Raw genomic sequence first — 14800 nt, forward strand, 5'->3', positions numbered from 1 at the left:
GAAAAGCATGACTAGCCGCTTTTTGTATCGTTCAGGTGCTTTCATGCCGCGGCCGCGCGATAAGCCGACGTCTCAGGTCTGTTTAAATTGTCGGTAGTCCGAGGAATTGAGATGGATCGCCTTCGTTCGACGTCGTATCACCGATCACGACGGGCGTTTGAATTTATGTACGTTCGCGTTCGTGTAACTCGCGCCGAGGTGAATCGCTCGGAGTCCCCTCTAGATTAGCCCTCCGACCCGAAGCAATTTGTCCATGAACGATCTCTTAATGGCACGAATTCATGCTTTTTCTTTATGGATCACCGTAAATATTTTCTTCGTCCGACGGGCTTGGCTTTTTCTTGAAATACGCGAAACCCTTATTACCTCCATTATGGAAGTTTCTCTATTTATTGAATTACTTCTTCTTCCTCCGCCTGCGAGAAAGTTTCTGTATCTCTGGAGGCGTTAACCGTCCCATTACTGTGAGAGCTCTCATTATCACTGACACGAATTAGCTTTCCGGGCGTTAAAGAATGCAGAAGGTGCATCTCGTAAGACCGTACTCGATTAAACATTCACTCGTACCTATAACTGATTCGCCGTAGTCGTTCAAAGATAAATTCCGTTCCTTGGTCACTACTACTATTTTATCTCGTCGAAATTATTTAATCTGGAGCAAACGGATCGACAGATATTACTGGCTTATTCACCTAAATGGGCACGGCGAAGCGAGTAATAGAATAACGCAGGAATTGTGTTTTAGATAGGAACCCGACACTCGAATTTACGAGTGTGAAATCATTGTTAGTCAGACCCGCAGGGAGGGAAGATTTCTCGGGGTTGTAGTCTCGCGCCACCCTCGCTCCTACGACACGTGAATTAAATGCATTTTACACTCTGTTTCTCCACCGTCGGGAGAGAAGGGTACCGGCTCCGACCCTCTAATGTCCGGTGACTCGGCAAAGTGCTAAGATGACCGGGGCATCAATCTTCACGCTTTCTCACTTTTTGTCAAAAGCCAACGGCTCGGGGATAAGTCGTCCTCCTCTGTCTTCTCGAAGAAAAAAAACGATCGTAGCTGCTCACGCCACGGGAACTCGTCGTTCCGTGGTTTTCGAGACGCTTCCGGTTTCGAGACGTTGAAAAATCATTCGCTTCCCCTCTCGTCTCCGCGACCTCGACGAATAAAGAAGAGCGCGTGCACGTTGTTCGCGAATCTCGATAAACGTTTAACAGATAATATTCTGTTCTTCGTCGGACGATTTCATCTCGGTTGTTTCCGGCGAATGCAACCTCGTGAGATAAAATTGCAGGCCATCTCCGTGCGAATTCGTTTCGTTCCTTCGGATTTCCATAGAGCGAAACAGCCGCGAGACGCACTCTATTTTCGAGAACGAGTGCGGCGACGCCCGGGAGCTTCTTATTCCCGGGGTTTCTCGCGCGGTGTCGCGCATAAAATAAGTATTATGCAGAGTACAAGCGAGGAGGGTTTCTGGCTGGCTGTTCGTTTCACCCTTGGCGCGACTGCCGCCTTGCCCGAAGTTGCCCGGGCCAAAAACTAATAAGATCGAGTGAAATACGCGAGTCTTCCGAGCAATAGCCTCCGAAAGGGCGACGGCAGTAATCGCGAGGCAAGACGATCTTCGAATTCCTCCGGAGGATTCTCTCGTCTGTGTACGTACGTACGTACGTACGTACGCGGTCGACTCTTTCTTTTCATACGGCGCGCGTAAGAAGGTTCAAAGCGACGTTCATCGACACTGTCGCCTTGGTAAGGTCGCGCGGGGTCTCAATAGAGGGAGGCGTAAAAAATCACGCCACCAACCGCGAACCGAGGCAATAAGTTTCGTTGGTTTATCGTCGTCGCTTCCCTGAAAGTTGCAACCGCATGACGCGGAACCACCGGGCGTATATACATAGGTGCGAGGAACCGCGCGCGAAGAATGCGTATATCACTGCATGTTACGCACTATTTGTAGTCGAAGGTCCGACGAATGTTTCTCAAAGTCCGCGACGAGTAAAAAGAATCGGTAGGTGCGTTCGGATACGGTGAGCCGCAAATCGTACCACTTCGGGATATTCCTTGACGTTTTTATGGCCCATTTTCGAGAGTTCCTACGTGTTCTGTGTACGCGAGAGCAACGGCTGTAAATTGAAAATTGCTCTCTTTGGCCCGCGCGGCGACGAATCCTGGGATGGGTTTCTCCGGGATTAAAATGAGGGGACAAATATTTGCTCCGGTGAGGCGATAAATCTCGAACGATACGAAAGTTCGCGCGAGGAATGAAACATTCGAGGATGAGCCGCCGGAAAGAATTAGGTACGAGCTAGCCGTATATACGTAAGACGCGATCGTTTCGGGAGGGACCGGGGCTAGTCTGGCGATTTCGCAAAGCAAATATTTTTCTCGCTTTACTACCGCCGGTCGGTCGCGTCACTTTCACGAGCTACCAACGCTCGCTTCGCGACGGAGAAAGAGGAGCAATATCGTAGAACGTAGCCAACGCGCGGTTTCGGTCTGTACGTTGCACTTGGGGCTAAGGAACTCGTACGCATTTCATCTTGACGGAGGATTTATCTCGAACTTCTTCCGGCTAGGATCGCGTAGCTGGAATCGTAAAGCGCCTGAAATTGCGGCTTTCAGCCTTTATTGCCGAACCGTGTATTAAAATCTTTCTAATTAATTCTATGGACGGGAATATTTCATCGACGACACGCGAGTAATATCCCATAACTCTCGTACGAGCGAACTGATACCGACAATATATTCGTCTCGATCCGAAAATTATCGCGAATCGGTGCGCAAATTGAAACGAATCCAGTCTTCGAAAGCAGTCGTTGCGAGACGAGTGTTTCTCGTTTTTTCTTTCTACGCGGCGGTGGAACAAAAGGATTTGTCGAATAATTAATCGTCGTACGGTCGGAGAGGCGGTCGGCACGGTAGCCGGTAACGCCGGTAGTCCCGACGGGAGGACCAGGGGAGGTTGACCGCAAATTAATCCTCGAGAAAAATTCCAGCTGCTGTAATATTCCCTTTCGGCTGGAACTCACGCGAGTACGGCTAGGCTCGACGCGTTCACAGAGACGCGCCGACGGAAGGCGCGAGAGGTTTAATCGAAGTCTCGACTTTTAAAGGCTTCACGCGCGCCCGCTGCGACATTATTTATTTATTTACGCCACATTCAATTATGACCGCGAGACCGCAAAACTGATTGCACACCACCGGCCGTGTTAACGCGCTCGGGATTCGCGACGCTATTTGCATGCAAATTCTTTCGTGACGCGATTCCATACGCGAAAGAATCCGGACTGTGACGAATCGGGACACCGGGCAAGGGTGAGGCACTCTCGCGCCGAGAACACCCATGCGACACGACGGTTACTTCTTCTCACCTTCGACCCCCGTTTCTCGTCACCTTCTTTTCCGCGTCGTTCTTTATTACTTGCCACTCTTAGCCCCGTAAACGCGTCTTCTTGAATTATTAACTTCTGACTCTTTACGCGCCGTAACGTGGGACGCGTAATTGTTCGTTCGCTCATCGACCGTGAACATGACTCGGTGCTTCTCGAACGGTCCTTCTTTCCGATTCCTTACGTGGAAATCCATCGCCGTTGATCGTAGCGATCAGGAACCGCGGGGTGGTCGATATCGAGGGAACTGGAGCGATACGTGCTCGTAGGTCGTTTCTACAAAAGGCACGCCGTGGGCGTATTCGAGGTCCCTTCGTCAAATAAAATTGATAATACAAGAAAGATCTGGCTCGACGGGCCACCACCCGGGGCGCAAGATGCCGCTGACAATAATCTCGTTGTAAACATTTCGTAACAACATAATTGCTTGTTCGGCATCGGACGTGCGCACTCCACCGCTCGATCTCTCTTCATCCTCGCGCTTGGCCGAGAAAGAAGCGCCGGGGGTCCTTTTAAATTGGCGACTTTTTCGGTCAACAATCGACCCTTCCGGAAGGTCGGTAGCAACCGCCGCGCCGCCCGGCTCGTCTGCCGGATTCTCGGTCGTGAACAACCCTATAGACACCCTACGGCTACGCTATAATGGTCACGGAGCGAGGGCTTGAAAAGAAACCGCCCTCCGCACCTATACACCGTCCCACCGATTCCGTTTCTGTGTACGTATATCTCCGAATAGAATTTAACTTTCACCGAATCTTCAAAGGGATTCGAATCTTCGTGGTTTAAGGTGAGATTTTGCGTTTCTCCGCCTCTCTTTTATTCTCCCTTTCCCCGTCTCCTTTTGTCGCCAGGACGACGATCCTTCGAGGGCCGCTTGTTTGCTACAAATGTACGCGGCTGCCTCGACGCTTCTCCCTTTTCGCGGCTGAGACAATATTAAAGCTTTTTGTGGCCAGAAAGAAGGTTTCACACCCGTACTCGTGCTCTCGTTAACTCTCTATGAACTCAGCTCTTTTTCTTTTCCGACGAAAAGACGGAAGATAGATGGAATGTTGCGTGGAAAAGCGGTTCGCTTATGCATGACCCGCAGAGTGGTGTGTCGATTTTTGACAGATGGAAGATGGCCAACGCTTTGACTGCAGCACGTGTTCGCGGCACGTGGCTCGTCCGAGGATGTGAAAGTAAATTTCGATTAACTGTACGGTGTTACGAGTAATGCATGATGCTTGTGTCGAAGCAAACCAGAGCAAATATCGTCCTTACGATACACAATTAATATCGAAATGGAATACGAAACCGAAGATCTAAACAAACATTGTTCGCCGGCGAACGAAAACAGAAACGTTTCCGTATCAATTTTTATTATAGCTTCTCCTTTCCTCTATCTTTGCGGACGAGTATTCTACCGGTGTACGTTCTCATCGGTCAAAAGTCGTGCTCGTTCCTCTTCTCGACGTTTCAGCATTTTCCATCACGCGCACACGGATCGTGAACGTCTTATCGCGTTTCCGATAAGAGAAACACTCGTTTCGATCCGTTCCCTTTCGTCCGGAGTCTCTGTGGAATTCGTGGAACGGCACGTACGCGAAACGTCAAATTTGGAAATTTAAATCTCTCCGGAGCGGAGTAGGAAAGAAGGAGGGAACGCGGGACGAGGTCCAACGCGATATTATTATGGCCACTCTCTTGTTCCCCGTATTACTTTTAAACTTCCGACGATATATCACGAGGTGGAACGGGCAGCGGTCAGTTTCTGCATGGATATCGCACGGACAGGGGCTCCCTATAAAATACGTCCGAGCCATTAATCCCGAATAGAAGGAAAATATTCAGCTCGATGTTGAACGACCACGCCGCGGACCTTAATATGAATACAAAAGCAATATAATTCCGTGTCTATTATTTATCGTCGCGTCGTTTGCGTGCGCAAAAGCGAAATGGGAGAGAGAGAGAGAGAGAGAGAGGTTCAGTTTTTCGTTGTTGCTTTCGTGCGTAGCGGTGCATTTCGAATGCTTCAAAGGGCCGTTTCGTGTCCACTTTACCAGCGACGCAAACTGTAAAAGGGATTAACACCTAGCTCGCTTAATCGTCAATCGTCTCTTTATTTCCCGTTTTACAGCGTTGTACGCCGCACGGTTTCACTGCAAACAAACTCGGCCGCAAGTTTGTTCGTTCGTTCGTTCGTTCGTTAACCCGTTGTTTATGCATTCTTTTGGGAAATTTGCTCGTGCTCTGCCGCATCGTTTGTCGCGTCAAAGCCCGTGGAAATCGAGCGACCGGTAAAAAAAAATTCTACCTCTTGGCCTAGCTTTTCACACGGTATTCGTTGAATCTGTCGTTGCGAACCGTAATGTAATTTTCCCCGACGCTTTACGATAAATTCGGGCCAGATGTGGAGACGTTTTACAACGCTGCTGGTGTAACGCTAAAAACATCACGCGGATTCAAATCCCGATGTTTCCCCGCAAAATTGACTGGAATTAGAGCCGAATCAATCCGAAATAATCAATGCGCGTGCGGGGGATTGAAGCGCGATTCATTATCCGCGTATTTCTCATTCTACCTGCTTCTCTTGGGAAAATTAACGCATTATCATAATTTAGTACACCGCGATACGAGGGCTGTGCATTTAATGCATTTCCGAATACGTGATTGATTAAAGGATTTAATAGCGCGTTGGAAAATGTTCCATATTTGATTTTTCTACGTGCACCGTGAACGTGCACATCTGTATTTACGCAAAGAAAGATTTATGTTCTGAATCTTCCAATATCAATGTTATTTGTCGGTTCGACTTATTATGAAATTAAGATGTCGGTACACTTCAAAGGTGTAATAGTGCATGTTCATACAGTACGTGCATCGTGAAAGCTTTTCGCGTCGCCAGCATCGATTCTCCTTGTGAACGATGCCATTTGCGAAACGGGTATCGGCATTATCGCGTCAGATCGGGGCAATAACCATCCGGAGCCGTCGTCGGTCACCGATTTTCGTCAGCAGCCATTCCGCCGGGCTAGCGCAGGTTATTCGCACAATTTTCTTCACGCAATTACTGGAAGACCGTCGCGTCGGTGATTTCGTAGCCCCTCTCGCTCTTCTCTCCGGTCTAAATACCGTGGCTCCCGTGGGTACCTACGAGGGTGCTGAAGATAACTAATCCCTGTTACCGTCGGCGTTACGTTTTACGTTGATTGCGTCAACCCTTCCCCCCAGTGTCGTTGGACAGGTCGTCACAGTTATCTCCCACGGAGAGAGGCGGGTGCTTTCAACCTCGGATATTCGCGCCTGGGCACGGGATAATCGCGCCGACGCTTGTTAACAACATTGTTAATTTCGGTTCGAGGCCGCTGCTTTAACGCCCGATTCTGATTAGGAGGCTCGCGTACCGGTTGATTAGAATTGCCAATTTCGAGAGGCCTGTGTATTCGTCGATGAGATCCGCGATAACGTAAGGTGGTACGTTTCGGGCGTTTGGTTCTCGGTATTTAGACAGGCGCACGGTCCATTGAGTTTTTGAATTAATCTCACGGAATTAGATCGCGGCTCGTCAAACGTGGGACCTTTGTTCTCTGATCGCTCGAAGGCTGGTCAGGTATATTACCGCGTGTGTATGCGAATCCAGGCCGCCTGAAGGGCAGACCTGGTTCTGTCACCGGTGTCCAGGCTAATTACCATTTCCATGCTCGAATAAATTAATAAAGTTCCGAGTCGGCTGTCGCCGACACGTCGTCGATCGCACCGTAGAAATTATTCGTGCGCGATTTGAAAATGGAAAAAAGAATCTCTCGATTCCAGGCTCTGTCTCCGGCCGTGAAATTGCCGTGGACACGGTCACGTGTCCGTGACTAATGTGACGAGGCACGATATTGGCATCACGTTAATATGCAAAGCAAATGCGTCGACAGTTATCCTCGAATCGGGCGCGCATTAACATCGAAATCGTTTGCGAAATTATCTTAATCTCCGATCGGACCGAATTCAATCGAGTATAGGACGGATGAAAAATGATACGTGTCCCGAGTCGATCACGGGAGCGCCGAGCCCTTCCGGCCATGTCCGACATTAATTGGACAGCAATTAATCCGGGAGAAAGAGACTCGCGATACGCGCGGCCAACGTGACGTTACAAATGACGTATCATTGCGCCTCGAGGACGATCCATTAAGCTTTTTCTTAAGCACCGTCATTAGTACCAACGCCCGCCTTTATCCGCCCTGCTCTCTTTTTGTCCGTGTATTACACCACTTCCCCTCAAATCGCCCGAAAACCCGGAAAAGCTTCATTCCGAAAGACAGTGGACTTCTGCCCGTTTCCTCGTTTCGCGCGATTTCATTCCTCCCTGTATACGACGTGATGATACAGCCGCTGATTCAGCAAATGTGAATCAGAACTTCGGAATAAAATTAATAATTCATTAAACATAAATTAGTGTGTAGGAAAAGTCTGCTGTTTCACTTTCGTCGGGGATTGTCAGTTACATGTTTTGACTATTCGTCTCGAGACAAAGCCTTTTCATTTGTCGCTTACATTTTGTTTCTGAGATACGGTCGGTTATTCGCAGATGAGTTGGCTCGAAAAGTGACGGAACGTTTTCGTCTTTTTGCCCTTCTGCTCTTCCGGTTTTCCGTCTTTATTTCACAGGACACCGTGCCTATACCTGTTTACTCGCGCGACGCAGAATACAGAGCTCCTCGAAAATGCATCTACCCTCGCTGTTTTCCCCTTTTTTCTCGTTCTTTCTGAAAAATGCTTGGCTACTCTCAATCCACTCGGTCCGTTTCGCGAGGAGGCAAACGTAGAAAGGCGAGACTTTCGAATCCTTTTAACTCCGTTCTCTTAATTTTATGCTCGGACGCGTCTCGGATACTCGCTTCATCGAACCACGATTTATTCCCTGTCATAAATGAATCACGCGAACAGCTGAACATATTTCTTCGAAAGTAATGTCGGCTCATGTTTTGCACGCGTCGAACAATTGACTTTTCGCGCGTTCGATTGGTTTCGTTTCGATCGTAAACGTCAACGGGGTAGGCGTTAATCCAGTTTATCGGTAATTCGGCTCGAATATCACGGGAAAAGTTACGTCCGTTACATTAACACGTTCGGGTAATGCCATATAACGCCGTTACAGGCGAATACGTGCGCTTGCTCGGTACAGGATTGGCTTTTACACCTGCTGTCCCCCACTCGCGAATTATTAAATTGATACACGCAGAACGGTCGTGTAATTCACGCGGTCCGCGTCGAATGTAATCGGACCTCTACTGAAATCGCCACGGCATTCGGTATCGAGAGAGTAGATACATCGATGGTAATCCAATTAAATCGGAATTCGCCAAGTAACGGCAATGAAATTTTCATCCGGCCTCTGTAACGCGACCGGTTGGACGCGGATCACCGTGACGCTTTAATAGGTATTTAGTTTGTTTCGCATCAGCGTCCGAGCTGCACAGCTCCGCCGGTTTGGATTTTCGTGAAAAATCCCGGTCGACGCACCGGACGCGAATGAATTCGTCATTAGGTTCACGGACGCTGGAGCAGGTTTTACTTTAACGCACTCTGCGTCTCTCCCGGTTCGGTCAGGATTAGGCCGCGTCCATTGGATTTGTTCAGTTTTTCCGGCGAGCCGGTAAATCCTGTGTCCCGACTAACGATGATTCGATACAGACTCGTCCGCTCAATCGTGTTATCATAATATTCCTACGATTATCCCGGATTCCGTATTGTGGGAAAGAACGAAATTATTTAGGGAATTGCGTCGACAAAATCTGATCAGCCTTATCGCGTTACGTCGAATTCGGACAGTCGCGTTCCCTTATGCTGTAGAAGACACAGTCGATAATGATCGGAGACAACGACTCGGGTTCGACATTGTTTAAAACATTTTCACACGACGCCGTTTTGAATTCCTCGAGGGATGATCGCGCTTTGATGAGGGTGAGAACGCCCCGGGGGTTGACTCGTATTTCACGTGAGGCTTGTTGTCGGGTGATAGGCATTAAAACGACGAACGGCGCATCGATCAAAGGCCTGACAGATTTTAGATTGGTCTCGCGCGCGGTGGCCGCCGCGTCGTTTCGACGTTTTCGTGGCTCCGGACCTCTCGTCGCCGTCGCGACGTCACGCCGTTGACGCTTTACGAGATTTCATTGCGCGGAGAAATTCTCTATGCCGCGAGAGATATTCACATGACGGATCGTCGTCCGACTATTTAAATTCGAAATGGTTTTGCCGCGATGTCGGCCAGATGAAACTGTCACGATGCGTTAGTTTCGAATAAAGGTAAAAAAAATAGAGATTCCGGATTTGGTTAGCAGTCGGTGTATTAAATTCCGTGGTGGCTATCATCGCGACAAACGCGGCGGCGGCGTGGTTTACGATAAAGGCTGGGCTCGAATATGAGTAGTATTGGGCGGCGGCGGAATTGATTCACCGATTTGGTATTTACTCCTTCCAGACGACCGGCCGTTGCGAGTCCGACCGAGGGGTCCGGATGGCACGCTATTATCATGCGTGACTATTGTTGGACAGAGAGTTACCTCGGTCCTTTGAACCCCGATCCCGATATGAGCATATTTGAACTCACGCACACGATGCCCGGTCCATCGGCGCGGCACGCTCTGGCATTCTGCCTACGAGGTGTTTGAATTTAATCAACTCGCTCGTGCGTTCGTGATACGTTCGTTGCGTTAACTCGTACTCAAAGCCCGATTAACATCAAATACCATTAGTCTGTCGGCCATCGTAGATCACCGTTCAGCTTCTTGGATCAACGTATGCCCGCGCTTTACTCGGACTCGGGCAAAACGCGGACGCGTCCCTTCAGACTTAATTTTTCATCGGCAGAACCGGTAATCGCAGCGCGAATTAAAAGTCTCGGGCTACTTCCCCTAAGGAAGTATCGCGCTCGGTGACAGATAAGCTTTTTCTATCTTTGCTCCATTGTCGGCGAGCTGCAGCGGAAACATTGACTGATCGGCGAGACACCCTTAGAATATATAATTACCAACCCCCTCGGTCGGAACGGTCCTCACTCCATCTTCCTCCTCCGCGACCCGCACGAAACTCTGCTGGTCGCTGCGACACCCCACTAATAGGGGATGACTGTAGCGTGACGTCACCGGGCGAGAGAAGAAGAACGAGGGTGAGAAAGAGAAGAGCCGCGTGATTGATTGGCCCATTCAAATGCTTATGAACGGGCCGTCGTAAGAGAGTCAGAAGTTCGTTGGTAGCTGATTGGTTAGCGACTGAGAGGATCGTTCCTCGATCAGTCTTTCGATTGTCATACGCGGAGATAAATAAATTATTGTCCGAACACGTCGATCCTAATGGAAGACGGTTAGCAAGCGGCATACGTCGTTTCTACCGACATAAAGGAAACGTTTAAGGTGGCAAACGATACGAGTCGGTGTTGCGTAACGTTTCCGAATCGTACGAGTCGACAGAGGTTTTCTGTGTTGTCGAAATCGTCGAGTATCAATCAAATGTTTGTTCGATCCATTAGAGGTTTCGGTTCTCCACTTCGCGAAACGCAATCGATGGTATCACATTTTTCCAGGAATTAAAAATTTTATTTTCACGCGGTAAATATTTCCGCGACGAACCGAAAGTGTTTATTCTCATGGATTCGCGATCGTTCATCAGCGTCGATCATGGACCGCGGATAGTTTTTCGATCACTCACGGGACGAGGAAGGGGTTTGATTAATTAATCCATTTCATGGAGGAGAAACGAGACCGGGCGATGCCCGTGCACGGAATTTCAGTTTGAATGCATATTGGTAGCTGCAAACAGTGGGGGTCTTCGGCTTTCACGAAGGGGAATCAATATTCCGTGTCCACGGATTGACGTGAAATATTTTTCGATATTACCGTTTATTACCGGCGGCCGAACAGATTTAACCACCGACGGAAAATGGAAGAGCCTCGTTCCGATCCGCGCGCATACGGGCTTTTAACGAGTTCACCGTTTATCCGCAGAGCGATTGCTCTTATTATATTAAATAATGAGGGACCGCATATTGCTCTATCAGCAAAATAAAGCAATCAAAGACAGATCGATTTTATTACAAGGTTTTTATTAATACAAGTTTATAGAACAAATATTGTTCCGTGCGATTGATAGATCGGTACGACCCTTCGTTAATGCGAATGAAGCAGAAACAGTTTTTTTTCGTCTTGTTCCGGGCTTCATGAACGGCGCGAAGTTTTCCCGTGAAATCCGAAGGGGGAAATCGCATTTTATCCCTTGTCCATTTTTTCTCCGATCGCGTAAAAAATGCAATGAACATTAAGCGATGGCCGAGCGATGAACGAATGCTCACGGAACCGTGAATGATCGAGGACCGACGATTATTCCGAAATTTGGTTACGGGCAACACGATTTTCTCTTGTCTCCGTCTCCGTTCTTCCGGCCAGGGAACAGAGATCCTGTTATTTACTTCGGTAATCTCGTATGACGGATCGCCACCCTCCGCTGCGTCGCGTCGTCGTCTCCTTTGCTCGGTCTCCGGGGGTTGATACGAATTTACTTAGAGGGCTGATTTTCCTGCCAGTAGTTTTCTGTCCTGACTCGACCGGTCATTTGTCCGGACCTTATCGCACCCCGGGGACGAACGATATCGTCCGGTCTTGGCTTGTAGTCGGATGTTAGATGCATTTACAAGTGGTCGTCCCTGGTGTCCGTCTGTGCATCGTCTACGAAAATAAAATGAGACGTCGTTTTACGATTTTAAATCTATAGCGTTTGACAAATCGTAAAATGCTTCATTTTATAGTCTATTAACGCGAATAAGGAATCTCGTGGGTCTCTTCTCGTTACTCGTTGCAGACGAATTAACTGGGAATCTTCGATATTTTACTCGCGTACGTACCTACCGTGCCACGAAATTTTTGTAAAGGGTCGAGGGTCGTTCGGCAATGTTACGGTAAATAGGTGTTAATGCGAAGCATCTTCGGGCAGGGGCGAGGCTTCGACGAGTTCGGGGTGCACCCAGGGTGCGACGAGATTGTAAAGGACGGCCATCAGGGCGGACAATGTATTAAGTACCAGAGGGACACCATTCACGGGGGATTACCTTAAACGCGCGAGCAGGTCCCATTGTCTAAACTGATGGTCCAATCCGACCGGCGAAGCACTAACTGAATTCTCTCTGCCACCTCGTCGACTCGGAAACCTATCTTGACCGATTGGATACTCTACACCTCTGCCTGTATCTCTCGTGAAATGTTTCTCCTCGAAATCTCACGTTTCTCGCGTTCAAACGCTGTTCCTAATCTGGCCTAATGGCGAGTCGCAAATCGATTCGATGTCAGCCGAGAATTTTATCGCGCCTCCCGTTAACGACCGGTATAAAACATCTCTGTACTTACAAGAGTATCTTCGTTTCTGGAATCTCGTTAAGATCCTCCACGCTGCCGTAACGTTGACGTAACGCGGATAACGAACAGGCCGCGGTAATAAATTAATCGGCAGTCACCGATAGCCTAGGGTTAATGACGATGCAGATTATGAACGCGATTCATTATGTGCCGGTGATCGAAGGTTACGTGGGCTGAAAATAGCCGTGAGGACACGCGTACTACACGTTGTTTACGTACCAAGGTTCGCGGACCGTGCGAATCGTAACAAGCATTTTTTGTTTCGGCTCGGCGCAACCACCTTCGCATGCTGCGCGCTGCACGCAACATCAAAGTGTAAGTAGATGTTACGGGCTCGTTGATCTCGAAGAGATTCGATTATTACTCCGGTAAAGTCAATAGCGTCGGTCGTAGCGTGTACTCGGCCGGTTAAATAATTACGCACGCTCGATTGGAGCTGGTCATTGACGATTCTTCGCGCAAACAAAGTAACCCCTGTCCTTCGGCGCCGCGTCTCTATCCGCTCGAGAATCTAATCAAACATTTATGCTAAATCACGAAACAATCCGCACGGAATCAGCAAATAAAAGGGCCCGCAGCCCCATTTCGCCGCCCTTAAAGCCCTCGCCTGGTCATTTGACTCTCCTATTTACTCGTGCTCGACGGACAAAAAGTTGATGGACATTCCGCGCCGGACAAAAGGCTCCGGATTGAACGAGCGAAGGAGAGAGAGAGGAACCGTAGAGGCCAGTGGCAGTATGTAAATTCTTAGGGTCGGCCCGAGCCAGACGAGCTGGCTTTCGGCTCGAATTTGCATGGGCCGAACATTTGTGGCGACAACTATCTTCGCCCGAGCTCCTCCCGATTGCCCTCGTTTATTAAGATTAACTTTTCTCTCCCGTAATCTCGGCGGGTCTCGCTCAACGTCCGGTGGCCAGTATTGTCTCGCGAAGATTCCGATTACCGGGGAAAATCGATCGGGGATACGTTCACCTCGTTAAGGGGGAACGGGTAATTATTCGACGAGTAGGAATGGAACGTTTTACTATCGTATGGAAACTAGTTACGGTCGTATAAAACGCGATGTGGAACGGGCAAAAAGTGATACGGCTCGGATCCTGTCCGAACGGTGCGCGGCGTGGCGTGGCGTGGCGTAGCGTGGCGCGCGCGCGCGCGCGCACGACTCTGGCATTAAGCGTTGTAAAAGCAGCCCGTTATAATAGCTAGTTTTATGCGTAGTTGCGTGGCGGTTGTCGGGACTCGTTGCATCATTAACGGGTAATAAGAAAATTGTGCGCAGGTAACCGTAGACCCAGCGTAACCGAAGGTAACAATTAAGTCCTGACATTATTAGTCTTCTCGTCGATAAGCGTGCGCGATTCACGCGCCGCGAATGTGTGGGTACGCCGACCCGAACCGTTCTTGCGCGATTCACGGTTTTCCTGGAAACATGGAAATTTGCGTTTCTCCGTAATTGGCACACGTACGGCTGCTTGATTGCATTATCGCTTTTCTTGCTGGTAATCGTGCACGATACGGGTACAGCGTTTTGCTGCCACTTATTACTCTTACCCATCGGTAACTGTTCCCCTACGCGGAAACCGTTGATGAAACGGCGAGTATCAGGTTTAATATTGCGAAATATCGTTTAATTTAAATATCGCAATGTTTTTCATACGAATTAGTTAATCTCGAAATACTCGATTAACCGCGTATGAAACCGTTGCATTCTATCGATATCTACTCGAGTTTAATTACGCTCGCGAGTTGGATAAAGGGAAGGATGAATATTCGAACGCGGCGAGCGACCCTCTTAATCTGGGAAGTCACCCTGTTATATAATACAACGGTTGATTACATCGGGCGCGCTCTCACACCCCCGGAGGAGAGCAGAAATAGAGTCCGCGTCATTTATCAAACTCGATGCCACTCGTTTCTTCTCTCTCTCTCTCTCTCTCTCTCTCCTTTCACTCTCCTCGCCGCGGTGGCCGTGAAACGAACAGTTTTCGCGCGTCGCAATTTGTATTACCGCGCGCCGTTCTCTTCTC

Source organism: Ceratina calcarata, unplaced genomic scaffold, assembly GCF_001652005.2.
Source record: "Ceratina calcarata isolate Rehan_Ccalc_2016 unplaced genomic scaffold, ASM165200v1 scaffold471.2, whole genome shotgun sequence".
NCBI classification, from domain to species: Eukaryota; Metazoa; Arthropoda; class Insecta; order Hymenoptera; family Apidae; genus Ceratina; species Ceratina calcarata.